Raw genomic sequence first — 19,919 nt, forward strand, 5'->3', positions numbered from 1 at the left:
CGTCATAATTATGGTCCTATGTGTCTTTAGATTATTAAGCTCCTACGGGGAGAGTTGGTAGTGGTGTTGTTACAGAGGCGACCTTGCCAAAGTTATATAGATCACGGGGAGTTGAACATTCGAGGACGAATGTTTCTAAGGGGGAAAGGATGTTACATCTCGCATTTTCGTACGTTAAAATTTCGTTTTCAGTTAACCGACGTAGGCTCGGTGGTGAGATGATCTTGACAATTAACGTACTCAAGCTATTTATAACAAGCAAAAAAAAATAAGTTCCATGAAGGATAAAGGATGCACGAATTAGGGAAAAAGAGTTTCGTTGAAAGTGGTCAATTTAGAATAAAATACGGGTCGAGCGATAATACCCGATAATTATAAACTAATACCATGTAAGGTACCATATGATCACGGTAGTATAATATATAAAGTATATATGAATTATTTTAAAAATAAATAAAATTTTAAGTAATTTGTGATAATTTTTAAATTATGCAGGTAATTGATTAATTACCGAGTAACAGGATATTACCCCGTTAACTAATAAATGGATAAAACTTCATTAATTATAGGACATGTGGCAGCACTAACATGAAGTGACTAAGCTATCGAATATCCTAGGTGTCTACCTAAGAATATAACCAAACTATGACTTAAAGTGAAGTCTGAATGAGACTTGAAAATTCTTGTCCAAAATAGACATTCTGATTCTAGCCTAATTTTAGTGTCTTTGTGCTCATTTTGTTACTTTGGCCTAAGACCAAAAGTCTTCAATAATTTCAAAACCAAGAAGAAAACGTGAAAAGCAGAATCTTTTCGTCAAAATGTTTAAATCCAAGCAAAGTTCAACTTCAACAAATCCAAGTAAGTTAAATTCGTCCAATTTCAATTCAATCCTTAGCCAACATTTTGTTCAAAAACGTTAGAAGCAGAATAATTTCGTCCGAGATTTTAACTTCATCCAGGTGTAAATTTCGCAAAAGCAGATTCGTTCAAATAATTCAAGAAAAAGGTATGATAAGGCTAAGCTCTTCCTTCATTTTGGCATGATCTTGTCATTACACAAGTTTGATAACGAAGTATACGAAAAAATTCATATCCCGGAATTTACGTATATTTGTCTATTTAAACAAGTAGTCCTGTATATATACTTTTCCCTCTAATAACGGGAAGCGTGTTCATAATACCAATTGTTAATTTGCATTTCATGTTTGAATGTACAACAGAACCTTTTCAATTAAAGGTATCCATGATATTCCTAGAAAGAAGTGAAACAAATAAAGAACCAATTATAAGTTAGTCTTATGCACAAAATTAGGTGCAACCTCCTGGGAAATACTATCGCCTTCGTCATATGATTAAGAAATTTAGGTTGACAAAAGGCTCATATATGATTAGTACTGCAAGTGTTATCATAGGCAACTACTTTAAATACATGCAGGAGGTTAATATTTTCCTAGTTTTGTAAGTTACCATATTCTTCTTATCAGGACTTCATATTCAGTTGAGTATTTCCTTCTTCCAGTCAAGAGAGCAGAGAAGTTACATATATACAGTATTAAAAGTATTTTCATTACCATCGAGCTATAATCGATGGGCAGGCCCCTATTGGGCAACCTCTGATCAGATGGTAAGTTATATGACGATCCTACTGTGGCCGAGCGCATATGGGCAAGCTCAGTTGGTCGAGATACAGAGCCTAGTATGGCCGAGCGCTTATGAGCGAGCCTACTACGGCAGAGCAGATATATATGTATACCGAGCCTTATAAGGTCGGACAACTATTTTACTTACTATAGTGAGAGAATTGAGTCAGTATTACCAGATGAGCATATCCTCGAGTTTTCTTTGACTCCCAGTTGTTCTCAGTTGTTATATTATCAGTTCAGTTTCAGTTTCAGTATATTTCCTTACATACTCGGTACATTATTTCATACTGACGTCCCTTTCTGGGGATGCTGCATTTTATGCATGTAGGGTCAGACAACAGACGGGTAGACCTCCTCAGTAGGTGTTGCCCGAGATCAGCTTTATCGGTAAGCTTCCCTTCTTTCGGAGTTACCGGGGCTAGCAGTGTGGTGTGTATCTTGTGTATATATGTAGATAGGTTATGGGTAGGTCGGGGCCCTGTTCCGATCATAGTACATCTATTATTAGAGGCTTGAGATATGTCCTGTCAGTTAATACAGTATGTTGGACTGGTAGGCCCTGTACGTATATTTTGTTGGCTTGTCAGTTGTAGTAAATATAACGGCCTTGCCGGCCCAGCCTTATGTTGATGGTTAGTCAGCGTTTGTCTCTATTCAGTTTTATATTTTACATCGTACATTTTCTTGCAGCCCATGGCCAAAAATATGACATTACATATTCAAAGTCTCTGAGTCACAGGTGATACGCAAGGATAGTTGAGGCACTGAGTGCCAGTCTCGCCCCTAGGCATGGGGCGTGACATTTCTTGACTCATTCGAGGACGAACGTTTGTTTAAGAGGGGGAGGATGTGACGACCTGGCCAGTCGTCTCATGAGTTACTGCTTCGTTTCTCCCATTTATGCTTCTTATAGCTTTGTTTATCAGTTCTATATGTGATCAGGCTGGTTGGCTCGGGTGCAGAAATGATTTGGTAAGGTTTGAGACACTTAGTCTCTTTTGAGGAAGCTTAATTTGGAAAAATCAACTGGATGTTGACTTATGTGTTAGAGGAATCGGATGAGAATTCTGATGGTTCGGATAGATTCAGAAGGTTAATTGGGACATAGGAGCGTGATCAAAATGTGTTTTGGAGGTCCGGCGTGGATTTAGGCTTGAATTGGCGAAATTGAATTTTTGGCGTTTCCCGGTTGATAGGTGAGATTTTGATATAGGGGTCAGAATGGAATTTTGAGAGTTGCAACAGTTCCGTTGTGTCATTTAGGATGTGTGTGCAAAATTTCAGGTCATTCGGACGTGGTTTGGTTGGATTTTTTATCAAAAGCGTAATTTAGAAGATTTTGGAATTCTTAGGCTTGAATCCGATGCGAATTTGGTGTTTTGATGTTGTTTTGAGAATTTTAAAGATTGGAACAAGTTTGAATGATGTTATAGGATATGTTGGCATGTTTGGTTGAGGCCCCGGGGGCTTCGGATGAGTTTAGGGTGGTCAATCGGACTATTTCATGTGTTTGGAGAAGTGCAGAAAATTGTTGTTCAGTGTTGCAGAGAAATGGCCTTCGCATTAGCGAAGGGTTAGTTGAGGAGTCTGAGGATTTAGCCTTCACGTTCGCGAGGGAGGCTCTGCATTCGCAAAGGGTCTGGAGACCCTGCATCGCGTTCGCGAGAGGGGGAGCATGTTCGCGTAGAGGAAATTGGGTAGCTGGGTTTCAGGGTGTTTTGTTCATCGTGTTCGCGAGAGAGGGAGTGCGTTCGCGAAGGGTTAGGCTGAGGAACCATCGCGTTCACGAGGGTCAAGTCGCGTTCGCGTAAGAGGATTCTTGGTCAAAGTTAATTTGTGCTTCGCGAACGTGAGGCGTTGACCGCATTCGCAAAGAACGAATTGAGGCCTGGGCAGAATGTTTAAATAGTCATCTTGTCCGCAATTTTGGAGTTTATTTCCACCATTTTTGAGCGATTTTGGAGATTTTTTAAGAGGATTGAAGAGGGATTCAAGGGAAAACACTTAGAGGTAAGATTCACGGACTTGGTAAGATTCACGGACTTAATACTCTATTCTAATGTGAATTCTACCTAATTCATCATGGAATTTAAGCCTAAAATTGAAGAACTAGGGCTTGTAATTGAAAACCTAAAATTTGGGATTTGAGGGGTCGTTTGTGGTTGGATTTTGATGCTTTTGGTATGAATGAACTCGGGGAGTGATAAGGAGTCCATTGATGTAATTTTTATCGGAATCCGAGACATGGGCCTAGAGGTCGGGTTTGGCCAATTTCGGGATTGGTGTTGTAATTTGATTTTTTTTAAGTGGGCTTTATTCCCTTAGCATATTTTGATGGTTTTTCACTGATTTTGGTTAGATTTGGAGCATTCGGAGGCCGATTCGAGGGGCAAAGGCATCGCGAGCTAGAGTTTTGGATCGGGTAGAGGTGAGTAATAATTTTAAATTTTGTCCTGAGGGTATGAAACTCTGGATTGCACATCGTTGTGCTATATTGAGGTGACACACACGCTAGATGACGAGCGTGGGGTCGTGCACTATTGGGAATTGTGACTTAGTCCATCCCAAATGATTGTTTTACCGCGTATTTGACTGAAATCTGTTTGCTATCATCATGTTTTGGGTTGAATGTCATATTTGGGCCTCGTGCCAACTATTTGAACCCTTAGGGGATTTTTAATGATATTTCCTCAATGTTTTGACTTTATACTTGTACTCAGTCATGTTGTATTCTACTATTTTCATTAATCAGCCATGTTTACTCTACTTTAACACTTAGAATGATATTTTAAATGATATTTTGGGATGAGCATCATATTTTACTATTGCCCGAGTGGCTTGTGAGAATTTTGATTGAGTAAGGTCGAGGGCCTATGTTTTGAGGAAACACCTGATTATGGTTATGAGGCTGAGGGCCTAAGATTTGTACGCCATGAGGTGGCTTGTTGATATGAGGCCGAGAGCCTAGTGATGATGCCACGAGATGGCTTGATATTGTTCTTGGGCCGTAAGGGGCCCATCCAGGAGTCTGCATACACCTAGTGAGCGTGGGCACCCATTGTGATGTGAGATATAGCCCAAGGAGCTGGTAGTTGTTTCATGTGTTACCCGAGGGGCGGATTTTGTTGGTATTGTGCCCAAGGGGATAGTTCTTTATGTATTTATCTTTCCTAATTGTCTGTCTTTTACTTGCTTAACTGTTTAAAAAGGCATTTTTAAAAAGCTTAAACTGAACTAAGTTGACTTTGCATATTTTTACTAGCTTTTACTGCTTCCTTATAGCCTGTAATGTGCTTTACGTGATTTCTTATTATTCAGTCTGTATTTATTATTATTACTCACTGAGTTGGAGTACTCACTTTACTCTCTGCACCTCGTGTGCAGATTCAGGTGCTTCAAGTCTCGCTAGTGAGTGTTGATCCTTCCAGCTCAGGCAGATTCGGTGGTTCTCTAGGTAGTTGCCGGCGTTCACAGCCCAGAGCTTCTCCCCTTATCTTATTTTTTCTGTTTTAGCTCTGTATTAGACTATGTAAACTCTTCAGACTTGTAGTATATTGATAGATGCTCATGACTGGTGACACCCCGATGTCGGGCTGTGTTGGATTTAATTCCACAAATTGTACTGTCTCTTCTTATTTTGGGATTTTATTATGATTAAGACTTAAATTATGTATTTTTATTTGTTAAACGGAATTGGGTGTTGTGTCGGTTGGCCTTGTCTTCACGAGAGGCGTCATCACGACTAGGTCCGAGTTTAGGGTTGTGACAAATTTGGCCGATCATTTTGTGTATTGTAGCCTTTTTCCCCTATGTATTCCTTATTCTATGTTCATTTGTAGTTATGTGACTTGCCGGAGTGTTTGGAATTGGTTTCAATAAGTTTCAGAATGAATTAGGACACTTAGTATAAAGGTTGGGGGCTTAAGTTGAAAGAGTTTGCTAGAGTTTCATGTTGACGACTCTAAAATAAAGTTTTGATGATTCCAATAGCTTCATATGGTGAATTTGACCTAGGAGTATGTCAGGATGTTGATTTGGAGGTCCATAGGTGGATTTGATACTTTTTTGCAAAAGTTGGAATGAAGATTTAGAAGGTTGAGAGGTTTGACCGAGAGTTGACTTTATTGATATCGGGTTTAGAGTTTGGTTCTGGGAGTAAGAATAGGTCCATTGTCTCATTTGGGATTTGCATGCAAAATTTGAGGTCATTCGGCGCTGATTTGGTATGGTTCGGCCTGAGTTTTAGAAGTTGGAAGTTTACTAGTTCCATTTACACTTGAATTGAGGCGCGATTCGTGGGTTTGATGTTGTTTGAGACTTCAAATAAGTTCGTATTGTATTTTAGGACTTGGTGGTATATTCGGATGGAGTCCTGGGGGCCTCGAGGGTGTTTCAGGTGGTTAACAGGTCATTGTTGGACTTGAAGCAATTGTTGAAAGGCTTCTGGCTTCTGGAGTTTTCGCACCTACGGTGGGTATCATTGCAGATGCGGAGCCGCAGGTGCAGCCTTGATCGCACAGGTACGAGGTTGCCTATGCTAGGTAGAGATACCAGATGCACGTGGAGTGCCGCAGAAGCAGATGCGCTTCTACGAGGAATGTTTAGTAGAAATGGAGTTTGATTGGATGGCTTGAGTCACAGAAGCAGAAGGGATCCACAAGTGCAGATGTGCAGGAGCATGATTGCAACTACAGAAGCGGTCCCGTAGGTGTGGATTATGGATTGTAGGTGGGCATGGTCGGGGGTTTAATGAATTTCCGCACCTGTGATGGTTTGTCTGCATGCACGTAGTTATAGGTGCAACCTATTGGACCACAAATGCGGAATTGTTGGACAAGATTATAAATCGAGGGTTTGGTCTTTTCTTCTCATTCTGGGATTTTGGAGTTCGGCCTAGGGCAATTTTTGGAGTGTTTTTCACCATAATTTAAGAAGTAAGTGACTTTTACTCATTTTTGGTGCTAGATATTAATTACCCATTGAAAATTACATCTAATTTTTATGAATCTACAGTGGAATTTGGGAATTTCCGGAGTTTGTTATTGGAGAACAAGATTTGTGAATTTAAGGATCGATGTCTACATGGAATTGGATGAAATTAGTTTTGTTAGAATCATAATTGAATAGGTCTTCAGAAATTGTGAATTTTGTCAGGTTCCAGGGTGCAAGCCCGGGGTTGACTTTATATTTGATTCAATATTTTAGCTTTATCATTTAGAATTGTTTTATATGTCTATTATTGATGGTATTAAGTTATTTTGGCTACATTGGAGTCGTCCAAATATTGATACGCGCAAGAAGGGCTTGTTAGAGGAGTGATTTGGCTTGCTTGAGGTAAGTATCTTAACTAAACTTTATTGAGTCACTAGTTGCCTGAATTATTTTTGATAGCTACATGTTATGGGTGCACATATGTGTGGGGTTTGAGCCCATGTGCGACCACCGCAGTATTTATCCATATTCGGGGTAGTGCTTAGGCTATGATATGCCTATAATTGACTGTTAAGCTTTAAGATATGATATTTCTCATATTTGTTACCTTGCTGTGAACTATTTGGTGCATGTTTGAGGTTATATAGAGGCTAATTCCCTGAATGAACTTGATAACTGCTATTTCTATGATGAAACTGCCAATTTGAGCTATGATAGCACACTTTGCACATGCCTACACTTTAGCATATCATTATACCAATCCATGAGCATGAAATTTTATATCCATTCATCATATACATGTATACTTGTATATTTGATTTTGTGTGATATGATTTGGGTTGCATTCCTATGAATATGCCTAGCAGATTGTGTTGTTATGTCTCTGACCATGCCGGGTGGATTGTGTTATTATGCCTGTGACCATGCCTAGCGGATTGTGTTGTTATGCCTATAAACATGCTAGGCGGATTGTGCTGTTATGTTTGTGACCACACTGAGAGGACTGTGTTGATATGTTTGTGATCACACTGGGCAGATTATGATATTGAGCATGTGACTATGCTGGGTTGTTTTCATGTTGAATTTGTCGTGTTGTGTGTGTATATGGATCCATCCCTCTAGATCACCCTCTCATATTTCTCTCTTGATGGTGTACATGCGGTTTTGAGAAAAACTAATCAATGGTGTGATACAAATATGGACATATTGAGAAAATTTGGTCAGTGTTTGTTTTGGATTTTATATTTTATTTTTACCTACAATTTTCATGGTTAATTACCTGATTTATTTTCATATCCCCTTAATATGTTGTACTGAGTAGGGAACTTGTGTCACGTCCCGAACCATGACCTGGGCGTAACACGGCACTCGGTGCCTGACTGCATGTGATTGAGCAAACCAATTGTAAGGCTGGACCAACATGTGATATAACTTTAAGCTAGATATAAATATACAACATGATGATCTACTAAAGAGTCCGACTAAAATATCATAGATGCGGAAAATACAAAAAAGTCTGCAACTATAAACGAGTAGCTGACAAGGCTAACACATAAAATCCTGCTAACATCTGACCAATTGAACTATAGTCTACGAAGCCTCTAAGAATAATAAAATGCTAACTGTTTACCAGGACAAGGTCCCCGGCATACCTTACTAACTAAAATACTATAAAGACTGAAGATTGAAAAAAGGGATAATGCCCCGAAAGACTAGGGTTCACCAATAGCTGATACGAGATGTCCTTGCAAGTAGAATTGTCAACCTATAAATCAAATTTGCATCGCGATATGTAGGCCCCGGGAAAAAAGGGACGTCAGTACATTTGAATTGCACTTGTATATAAAACAACTAAAAGAACTAACTGTAAATACTGAAAATAAAATTAATAACTGATAATTGATAACTGAACTAAACATAGGAAGTAAGGTTATGAATACTCCCTCTTCGGAATGATGAACCAACTATTTATCTGAATAAATAAATTACAGCCTCATGCCCTATATATATATATATATATATATATATATATATATATATATATATATATATCAAGAGAAACCAATATTAGCACTAATACTCCTGCTTTAGTAACTTAGGAATTTTATCAAACACCTTATGGGTGTAAAGCCTCATAGCCCTTAGTAATTGCTCTTGTCTTCACCAATTTCTCATTATACTACTTCTAGGTGATTCTACAATCCCAAATAGATTTAACTAACACCATTTCTCATTACCCAAATGGATACAACAATCAGTTCAACAATCCAAAACCCTAGCATAGTTCTGTGGTTCTCTTTATCAAACTCATTTACTATTCTCCCAAAAACTCAACAATTAATAGTTATAAATGATTAGGGAGTAGAAGAATTACCTTTTTGAAGTTCACTCCTCTTGAATTCGAGTTCTAGGATTTCCTTTCTCAACAATGGTGTCTCGATCGAATATCTAATGAGTGGAAGGATTTACCCATGTTAATAAGGTATTGGACAATTGAAATTAACTTAGAATCATCGTTAGAACTTACCTTGGATGATGGAGGGACCTTGGAGAAGTTAGGTTCTTGATATCTTCCTTTCTAGAGTAGGTTTTCATGTTTGGGGTATGGGGGAACAAGGTAGGGCTTTTAAATAAATTAACACGTCCCAAAATTAAGGAGGAAAATAGAAGAAGCTCGGATAAACATCACCAGCGACAAGGCATTGTCAGGGGCGCCAAAATAATTGTGCAAGGTGCCATCATAGGCACCAAAACTATAGTGCCTTGCGTTGTCTGGGGCGCTGAGGTTGATGCCTTGGACAGTGCCTTGCACTGTCAGGGGTGCTGATGTTAATGCCCTTGAAAGTGCCTTGCACTGTCTATGGACGTGAGTTATAACGGCCTTGCACTATCTATGGTTGTGAGTTTTAATGGCCTTTCACTGTTTAAGGCTATAAGACATACCTCCCATAAACTTAGTCGATTCTATCAAATTTTATGCACCTCACTATCGGCCTTGATTCTAATACAACGGTTTCCACCCATACTCATACTGATAGGACTTAACATTAATACTCATTTAATGCATACATAACTAATTTAGATTTACGTAGTGTTACAACTTTAGTAATTGTGCTCACACAGATGGTTCATTTCTGTGCTTTATAACTTGATCACATTATTGTTCTGTTCTTGTTGAGTTTATGAAACTGTACATGTTATAGCAAGTATCATTTATAATTCTTGTTTCTTTTACTTCGCCGAGGTAAGTTATGGTACTTGCTGAGTATATTGGGTCAGTTATATTCATGTTGCACTCTGCACTTAATTGTGCAGATCTAGGTGTTGGACCCAGTCATCAGTAGCTGAGGCTTGTAGCAGAGCTGATCATTAAGAGACGAGGTAGAACTGCATTCTCGACCGCATTCTTAACGTCTTTTTTCTTATATACTGTTGTCTTTATTTCAAACAGTATTATATTTTGTCACTTCATATTTGTATTTCCATATTAGAGCTCATGACTCTGTATTTATCCGTTATAGGGAATTTATCTTGTATTGGTATTATTATGTTATTGAGTTTTAAGACTTATGATATTTTAAATTCCGCTATTTTGGTTCCTTATTTTAATGTCCGGCTTACCTATCAAGTATGTTAGGCACCATCGTGGCTAGTTGAGTTTTGGATCGTGACACAAATTGACTTGTAAGATTCAAATCTTGATTTTTCTGTTGGTCCATAGAAGATCATCTTATCCTCAGGCTCAAACTCAGTGCTTTCCACTTTCCTCTATTTGCATGTAGGCATTTTTGGGGTTTGATCCATAGGTCTTTTTTCGGTTTTTTCTGGCTTAAAACTTGATCTTCAAAAGAATCACTGCTTTTATTTTCAGTTTTGAGAGGATCAGAGTCAAGGGATGACTCAAGATTAATGGTTTCTTTAGGGGTTTGGGTTGTTTGGAAGCAACGGCTACACCGAGTGACTGTGGAGGACGAGAAGGTTTTACGTTTAGCCATAGTGTAAAAGTATCAGATGGGCTGAATGGAGACAGTGAGAAGGTGTTTTTAAAGGGCTCCTAGGGAGTGTGAAAGGTAGTATCAATTGGAGGGAAAAGGTGGAAACACAGTGAGGTGACTCTTCTGAGGAGTCTCTTCGGTGGCACATATGCTAAGTAATTATGGCAGTAATATCAAGTAATTAATGAAAGCAATCAATTATCAAACATTGTATAATAAAGTAAAATATTTTATCAATCTTAGAAAGATTCAATAAAAAATCTTTACGCAGCAGATATGATCCCAATTTGACTGTGCAATGAGCAAAAATGCTCTTCTAAGACTGGTTTAGTAAAAATAACATCAAGTTAGAACTCAGTATCAATAAATTCTAATAGTATATAACCTTTGGCAACATGATCACAAATAAAATAATGCTTAATTTCTAAATTCTTGGCCCTAGAATAATGCACAGAATTTTTTGACAAACAAATAGTACTGGTATTATTACATAGAATAGGAGTGAAAGTTAGATGAAGATCATAATCTAGAAGTTGATGCATAATCCATTGAATTTGTGTATAGCAACTTCCAACTACAAGATATTCAGTTGCAGTGGTTGATAATGTAACACAATTTTATTTCTTGCTATGCTAAGAGATTAAGGCATTTATAGCAAATGACATGTTCCACTAGTGCTTTTTTTATCACTTCTGTCACCTACAAAGTCTGCATTTGAGAAACCCTTTAGATCAAAATTATTATAACAAGGACACCACAAACCTAACTAAGAGGTGCCGATAAGATATCTAATAATACATTTTACTGCAGTCATGTTGTAACGATCTAGCTGGCAGTTTCGAGAGTTGTAGCCCCATTCTCCCATTTTCTGCATCTTTTGTGTACTATAGTTGTATTATAACTTACCGGGTTAGTTGGTTTGGGTCCGAAGTGATTTCAGAATGAACTGAGACACTTAGTCTCTTATTTGAAAGCATAAAGTGGAAAAATTGACCGGCTATTGACTTATGTATAAACGACCTCGAATTTGGATTTTGATGGTTTTGTGAGCTCCGTTAGGTGATTTTGGACTTAGGAGCGTGTCCGGATTTTTTTTGGAGGTCCGTAGTAAAATTAGATTTGAAATGCCAAAAGTTGGAATTTTGGAAAGTTTGACTGGGAGTGGACTTTTTGATATCGGGGTCGGATTGGATTTCCAGAAGTTGGAGTAGGTTAACGGTGTCATTTATGACTTGTGTGCAAAATTTGAGGTCAATCGGACGTGATTTGATGGGTTTTGACGTCGTTTGTAGAAGTTGTAAATTTCAAAGTTTATTTGGCTTGAATCTTTGTGTAATTCATGTTTTTGATGTTGTTTGAGGTGATTTGAGGGTTCGACCAAGTTTGTATGGTATTTTAGGACTTGATGGTATCTTTGGTTGAGGTCCTAGGGGCCTCGGGTGAGTTTCGGGGTGAGTTTTGAGCGAGTCCGGGCATTTCGGCACTTTTATGTTGTTCTGGAACGTTGGAAGTGAGGACAGCCCAATTTCATGTGTTGAGGCACAATTTTGAGTTCTGTAGCAGATGAAAAAGTGCTGCAGCAGATAAAAATGTGCCGACCACAGAGGAAAAGTGTGGACCGCACAATTTTGTCTGCGGCCGCACTTCAGAGTGTTCTACAGGTTCGCTGGTCCGAATTCGGAAGCTTATATCTTTTGATCCACTAGGAATTTGAGATGATTAAAAAATAAAAGTTGTAGCACTTTGTGTCTAGTCTCCATAAAATTAAAGAAATCCCCATTTGGACATATGTAGAGAAAGTTAATACAAATTTACTGAAGCCTAGTAGTGGAGAGGCTGTGAAGTGGGGCCGCACAATTTTTTATGCGACCGCAGAACTTGGAAATGTGTGACCGCACGTGGAAATGTGCGGATCGCACATTGGGAGGTCAGAGGGTGTACTATATAACCGAGGCTTAGGAAATTATTTCATTTATGAACCTAGAGAGCTCGGTCTTTGACGATTTTTCGTGGTTTTTTCAAGCAATTCATTGGGGTAAGTGATTCTAACTCGAATTTGATTAATATACATGAATATATCATTGTTTTCATCATCCAATTAGTATTTTAAGATGGAAATTTGGGGAAAATCATAGAAATTTCATAAAATACATTTTTGGGATTAGAATGTCGATTCGAAGTCAAATTTGAGTGAAACTAGTATGGTTGGACTCGTAATTGAATGGGTTGTCGGATTTAGTGACTTGACGGATTTAGAGATGTGGTCCCAGGGGCTAGGTTCGGGCTAATTTTGGATTTTTGGCTATAATTTAGTACTTTTCTTGTGGAATTTATCCCTTTAGCCTATATTGATTGTATTGTACTACTTGTGGCTAGATTCTTGACATTCGGAGGCCAACTCGCGAGGCAAAGGCATTTTGGAGTAGCATTTTTCCCATATTAAGGTAAGTAACAGTTATAAATCTGGTCCTGAGGGTATAAAACCCCGGATTTTGTGTCATATGATTATTTTAGAGGTGATTCCCAGGCTAGGTGAGGGGCATATGGGCAAATACCAAGGGGATTGTGACATGGTCCGTCCCGTGAAAATGTAAAATTGAATACGATTTCGTTAGCTATATACTCTCTATGTGTTGTAGAAATTAGACTGTAAATCATGTTTAGATATGTGTTGGTACTGTTGGGTCCCACAGAGGCCGCGTTAAGTGCTGCTAAATGCTATTTGTACTCAGTCTCAGTTTTTACTCGCAATCTTATCTCAGTATCTGTTATTATTATTGATACATCATGTTGTTGCTATTTGGGCTGATTTTCCTGATTTATGAGAGCCCATGAGAGTATAGAGGTTGATGATTGAGTGAGTCCGAGGGCCTGATAGTGAGATATTGATACCATAGCACGTGAGTTATCCGTGCGGATCCATATATTTATACTGTAGCACGTGAGTTGTCCGTGCGGATCCTGATATGATACGGTAGCATGTGAGTTGTCTGTGCATCACATGAGTTATCCATGCAGATTATATTGCTTGGGTTGTAGGAGCCCCGTCGTAGTCTATACACCCCTAGTGAGCGCAGGTACCTATTGAGTGTGAGTACTGAGGGTTGAGAGCCGAGTTATTGAGCTATTGAGAAGAGTTAAGTGACCGTTGCCCTGAGAGGTTGTACTTGCTTTCATTTGTTGTTGCACTTAGTTGCTATTTGTCATTGTTTTGAAATCTCTGGAAGATTCTATATCCGGTTTTTACTTGAATTTGAAACTGTATAAAACTAAATTGACTTAAATTGCCGAATTAGAAATCATGTCTACTTCTTGCTGAGATTACTAAAAATGAACTATAATTGTGTAGCTCGTCACTATCTTTCAGTTCCTTATTTATTGTTGTTACTTACTAAGTTGGATGTACTTATGTTACTCCCTGCGCCTCGTGTGCATATCCAGGTGTTTCCGGACACGTTGGACGTTGATCTCATGCGTGGTAGAGTATCGGAGACTTACGAGGTAGCTATCGCATTCGCAGTCCTTGTCTCTCCTTTCTTGTTATCTTTCCTTTTCTGTATTGGTGTTTTGACACAGCCCCTGTAGACACTGTTTCTGGATTGGTTGTTTAGATGCTCATGACTTAGTGACACCCCGATGTCGGGCTCATTTCCGCACTTATGCTTTGGGTTTACCCCATTTCTTTGAAAAGCTCCGGTTATTTTAATTGTCTTAATTCTTTTCTTATAAATGTTGAAAGTGTTTTAAAAATGTCAGCTTGCCTAGTACCACAATAGGTGCCATCACGACAGATTAGGTTTTGGGTCGTGACACATGTATGATTTCCTAGGAGTTGATTGAAACCTTGAACATTTCCACACATTGAATATTATATTTGGTCGACTAGCTGTAAGATATAGGAGAGATCCAATCATCCCCATGTACGTTGTTTCATCAACACTCTTTCCGTCTTTGTCTTCTTCAAGAGTCGTTCATGGGCTCATGGGATTTCCACTGGATTTTGCATTTTCCATCCCAAACTTTTTTATAAGCTCTTTTGTATATTTCGTTTGGCTAATGAAGATCCCTTTGGAGGATTGTTTGATTAGTAGCCCAGGGAAAAAAGGTCAGTTCTTCCATCATGCTCATTTAAAATTCTCCTTTCATAATAATTGAAAACTCTTCACATAAAGCAGAATTAGTACTTCCAAAGATAATATCATCTATATAAATTTGAATAACGAGATTACCTGAATTTGATCATTTAATAAACTGGGTTGTGTCAATATTAACTTGTTTAAAGCCATTGTTTAATAAAACAGAGCTTAGCCTCTCATACCAGGCTTGAGGAGCCTGTTTGAGACCGTATAAGGCTTTTGAAAGCTTGAAGACATGATTTGGAAGGTCATTATTTACAAATCCTGGAGGTTGTTTCACAAGCACCTCTTTTGAGATGTATCCATTTAGAAAAACGCTTTTGATGTCCAATTGAAACAACCTAAAATCTTTGTGAGCTGCATAATCAAGAAGTATATGAATAGATTCTAACCTTTCCACCAAAGCGAAACTTTTATCATAGTCGGTTCCTTCCTGTTGTGAGTAACCCTAAGTGACTAGTATTGCCTTGTTATGAACTAGTTGGCCAGATTCGTTTAGCTTATTTCGGAATACCTATTTTGTTCCTACAATAGAAGCATCTGATGGTTTTGTAACTAGATTCCATACTTTGTTTCTTTCAAACTATTCAAGCTCTTCTTTCATAGCTTTAATCCAATGGTCATCCTTGAGTGCTTCATCGACATTCTTTAGATAAAGTTATGATATGAGAGCCATATGAAAATTCAATTTTTGAGATCGTCTAGTAGTGATGCCTTCTTAAGAATTTTCAATAATAAACTTGTGAGGATATCCTTGTTCACCTTTCTATTCATTTGGGACGTTTCCGACATCATTATTCATTCTTCTAGAAGTTAGTTCAGGAGCAGAGGATGAATCTTCTATAGTTTTCTCGGTAATCAACTAAGTTTCCTCAAGTGTTGAATTCTCAGCATTATTCTCAGCGACTTGAATTGTCTTTGATACACCTGCAAATATCTTCTTCTTCCATCGATTTAACAGTCTCATGAGGATGGTTAGTATCAATAACACTACATGAATATATTCTTCTATATAAAGAGTTTGTTTATTGTAAACTCTATATTCTCTACCGGAAGGAGAGCATCCAAGAAATATACCTTCATCACTTCTAGGATCGAACTTACCAAGATTATCCTTACCGTTGTTATGAACAAAATATTTGCATCCAAAATGATGAAAGTAGCTTGCATTTTGCCTTTTTCCTCTTTAGAGTTGTCACGACCCAAAATTCTAACCTGTAGTGATGGCGCCTAACGTGGTACTAGGAAAATCGATATTGCCAAAATGTTCCCATCATTTAACAGAAAATGAATCAAAGTAGTTTTAAATAACAAAAAATTTCATAAACGGGGTAGAAACTCAAAATATAGCGCGGAAACTCCCAAACATAGGGGTGTCACTGAATACATGAGCATCTAAATAAAACAAGTTTGGAAAATACTATCTAACATAGTTCTAAACTAAATACAATAAGCAAAAAAGATAGGGAAGGAGAAACAAGGCCTGTAAAGCATCGGGCAGCTACCTTGGAATCTCCCAGAAGATCAACTGCATGATAAAAGCAACACTCACTGTGTCCGGAAACACCTGGATCTGATCACGAAGCGTAGAGTGTAGCGTGAGTACAACCAACTCAGTAAGTAACAATACTAAATAAAGAACTAAAAGTAGCGACGAGCTCTACAATTGTAGTTCAATTTCAGTAATTTCAACATAGGAAAATAGGCGTGCTTTCCAGTTTGAAGATTTAGGCCAAATCAGTTACCTCATATCGAATTCAAGAAAAAGGAATATAACATCTTTCAAAAAACTTTCAAGCAGTGATATATGGCAGCTAAGTGCAACAATAATGAAATCAAGAGCATCCTCTCATAGCAACAGTCACTCAATCTTTCTCAACAGCTCGGCACTCGGCACTTAACACTCGTACTCAATAGGTACCTGCACTCATTGGGGTGTGTACAAACTCGGGGGGGCTCCTTCAGCCCAAGCGCTATATCGTTGCGGTATGCAACCCGATTCCATAAATATATATAACCATAAAACTTGTTGCGGCGTGCAACCCGATCCACACATATACAACTGTAAGGCTCGTAGCGGTGTGCAACTCGATCCACGGGTATACAGCCCTAAGGCTCGTTCTTGCATGCAATACCATCCACATATATACTTATCACTCACAGCTCGGCACTCAGGACCTAACTCAATCACCAACCTCTCCATTCTTTCGGGCTCTCAGAAATCATAAAAATCAGCCCAAACAGAAATGATATAATGTATCAACAAGAAACAAGAAGAGACTGAGATATGATACGCAATTAAAATCGTGATTGAGTACAAGACAACAATTAGAAAATAATTCAACAAGTACACGACCTATGTGGGTCCCTACAGTACCAACATTTAATCTAAAGATGATTTTTAACATGATTTGCAGTCAATTTTGTATAATACATGAAGAGCATATAGCTAACAATAGATTATTCAACTTCACAGTTCCACGGAACAGACCAAGTCACAATTTCCATGGTGCACGCCCACACGTCTGTCACCTAGCATGTGTGTCACCTTCAAACCAATCATAAGACACATAATACGGGGTTTCATATGTTCAAAACTAGATTATAAAATGTTACTTACCTCAATCCGAGCAAAACTCTACTCCAACACACCTTTGCCTCTCAAATCGGCCTCCAAATGTCCTGAATCTAGCCACAAGCAGTACAATACATTCAATACAGGCTAAAGGAATCAATTCCACCAGAAAATACGAAGCTATTAATCATAAATCCCAAGTCGGCTCAAAGTCGGCCCCGGGGCCCATATCTCAAAACCCCAAAAAAGTGACAAAACCTGAAAGCCCATTCAACCACAAGTCCACCCATACAAATTTTATCAAAATCCGACACCAAATCGCCACCTAAATCCCCAAATCATACTCTCTAAATCCCTATCCTTAAACCCCCAAATCTCACCTCAAAACCACACAATCTAGGTGGGAAAATCAATGGGGACACAAGATTATTGATCAAAAATGAGCACAAGGATGTTACCTCAAGAATCCCCTCCAATATCCTCTCAAGAATCACCAAAAACCCGAGCTCAAAATGTTGGATATGGTGAAAATCTCGGAATCCTTGTTTTTATATGGTCTGCCCAGGCTTTCCGCACCTGCGAAAATTTAGCTGCTTTTGCTGCATCGCAGAAGTGACCAACCAACTACATTTGTGCTTCCTTCTGCCCATGCGGTCCCGCTCTACGTTCCTACGCACTTGTTTCTGCGACCGTTGAGCCTGCTTCTGCGGAACCGAGTCTACTGACCATTTCTGCTTGTACGATACCCCAGCCGCATCTGCGGTCATACAGGTGCGGCAAAACCTTCCCCCTGTGGCTAATTCTAACACCTCTCCAAACTCCGCATTTGCGCTGCCCTCCCCGCAACTGCAAGCTCGCACCTGCGATCAAAGCTCTGTATGGGCGATTACAATAGCAGAACCCAAACTTTAGTAGTCTTCAACTTCAAACATACCAACAAGTCCTAAAACACAATACGAACTTACTCGAACCCTCAAATTACCTCAAACAATGTCAAAAACACGAATCGCACATAGATTCAAACCTAATGAACTTTAAACTTCCAATTTCTACAACCGATTCGGAAACCTATCAAATCACGTCTGATTAATCCCAAATTTTGCACACAAGTCACAAATGACACCTCAGACCTACTCCAACTTCCGGAATCGAAATCCGACCTTGATATCAAAAAGTCCACTCCCGATCAAACTTCCTAAAAATTCAAATTTCACCATTTTAAGCCTAATTCCAATTCTCCTAAGTCTAGAAGAACCCGTCGGAGCTAACGGGACCATCAAAACTCCATTCCAAAGTCATTCACACATAAATTAACATACGGAACATTTCCAACTTAAGCTTCCAACTTTGAGTCTAAGTGTCTCAATTCATTCTGAAATTTTTCCGGGCACGAACCGACTAACCCGGTAAATCACATGACAGCTATGAAGCACAAAATGAGTAGAAAATGGGTGAACAGGGCTGCAATTCTCAAAACGACCGATCGGGTTGTTACATCCTCGCCCTTTTAAACAAACCTTCATCCTCGAACGTGTCTAGAAACATACCTGGAGTCTCAAATAGGTGTGGATATCTACTTCGCATATCCCGCTCGATCTCCCAAGTAGCCTCCTCAACTAGCTAACCTCTCCACTTCACCTTCACTGATGATATATCCTTTGACCTCAACTTTCAAACCTGTCGATCCAAAATAGCCACCGGCTCCACATCATAAGTCAAATCACCATCCAACTGAATTGTGCTGCAATCCAAAACATGAGACGGGTCGTCGACGTACTTCTAGAGCATAGAAACATGAAATACTGAATGCATACTCGACAAACTAGGTGGCAAAGCAAGCTTTTATGCCACCTCGCCAATCCTCTGAAGTACCTCAAATGGCCCAATATACCGAGGTCTCAACTTGTTGTTCTTTCTGAACCTCATAACACCCTTCATGGGTGAAACTTTCGAGAACCTTCTCCCCAACCATGTAAGCAACATCACGGACCTTCCTATCGGCATAGCTCTTCTGTCTAGACTATGCCATGCAAAGTCGCTCCAGAATCAATTTAACCTTGTCTAAAGCATCCTGAACTAAGTCAGTACCCAATAACCTAGCCTCACCTGACTCAAACCAACCCACCGCAGATCTACACCATCTCCCAACTCAAACCAACCCACTAGAGATCTACATCATTTCCCATACAAAGCCTCATATGAATCTATCTGAATGCTCGACTGGTAGTTATTATTATAAGTAAACTCTACGAGAAGCAGAAACAGATCCCATGAATCCTCTCAATCAATGACACAAGAGTATAGCATGTCCTCCAATATTTGAATAGTGCACTCGTACTATCCGTCTGTATGAAGGTGAAATGTTGTACTCAACTCAACCTAAAATCCCAACTCTCATTGTACGACTCTCCAAAACTGCGATGTAAATTGTGTGCCCCGATCTAAAATAATGGAAACTAGCACACCGTGAAGGCGCACAATCTTGCGAATGTAAAACTCAGCCAACCACTCCGAAAAATATGTAGTACCAACTGGAATGAAGTGCGCGGACTTAGTCAGCCGATCTACAATCACTCAAATAGCATTGAACTTCCTCGAAGTCCGTAGGAGCCCAACTACAAAATTCATGGTGATC

This window comes from Nicotiana sylvestris, chromosome 9 (assembly GCF_000393655.2).
Source record: "Nicotiana sylvestris chromosome 9, ASM39365v2, whole genome shotgun sequence".
NCBI lineage: Eukaryota > Viridiplantae > Streptophyta > Magnoliopsida > Solanales > Solanaceae > Nicotiana > Nicotiana sylvestris.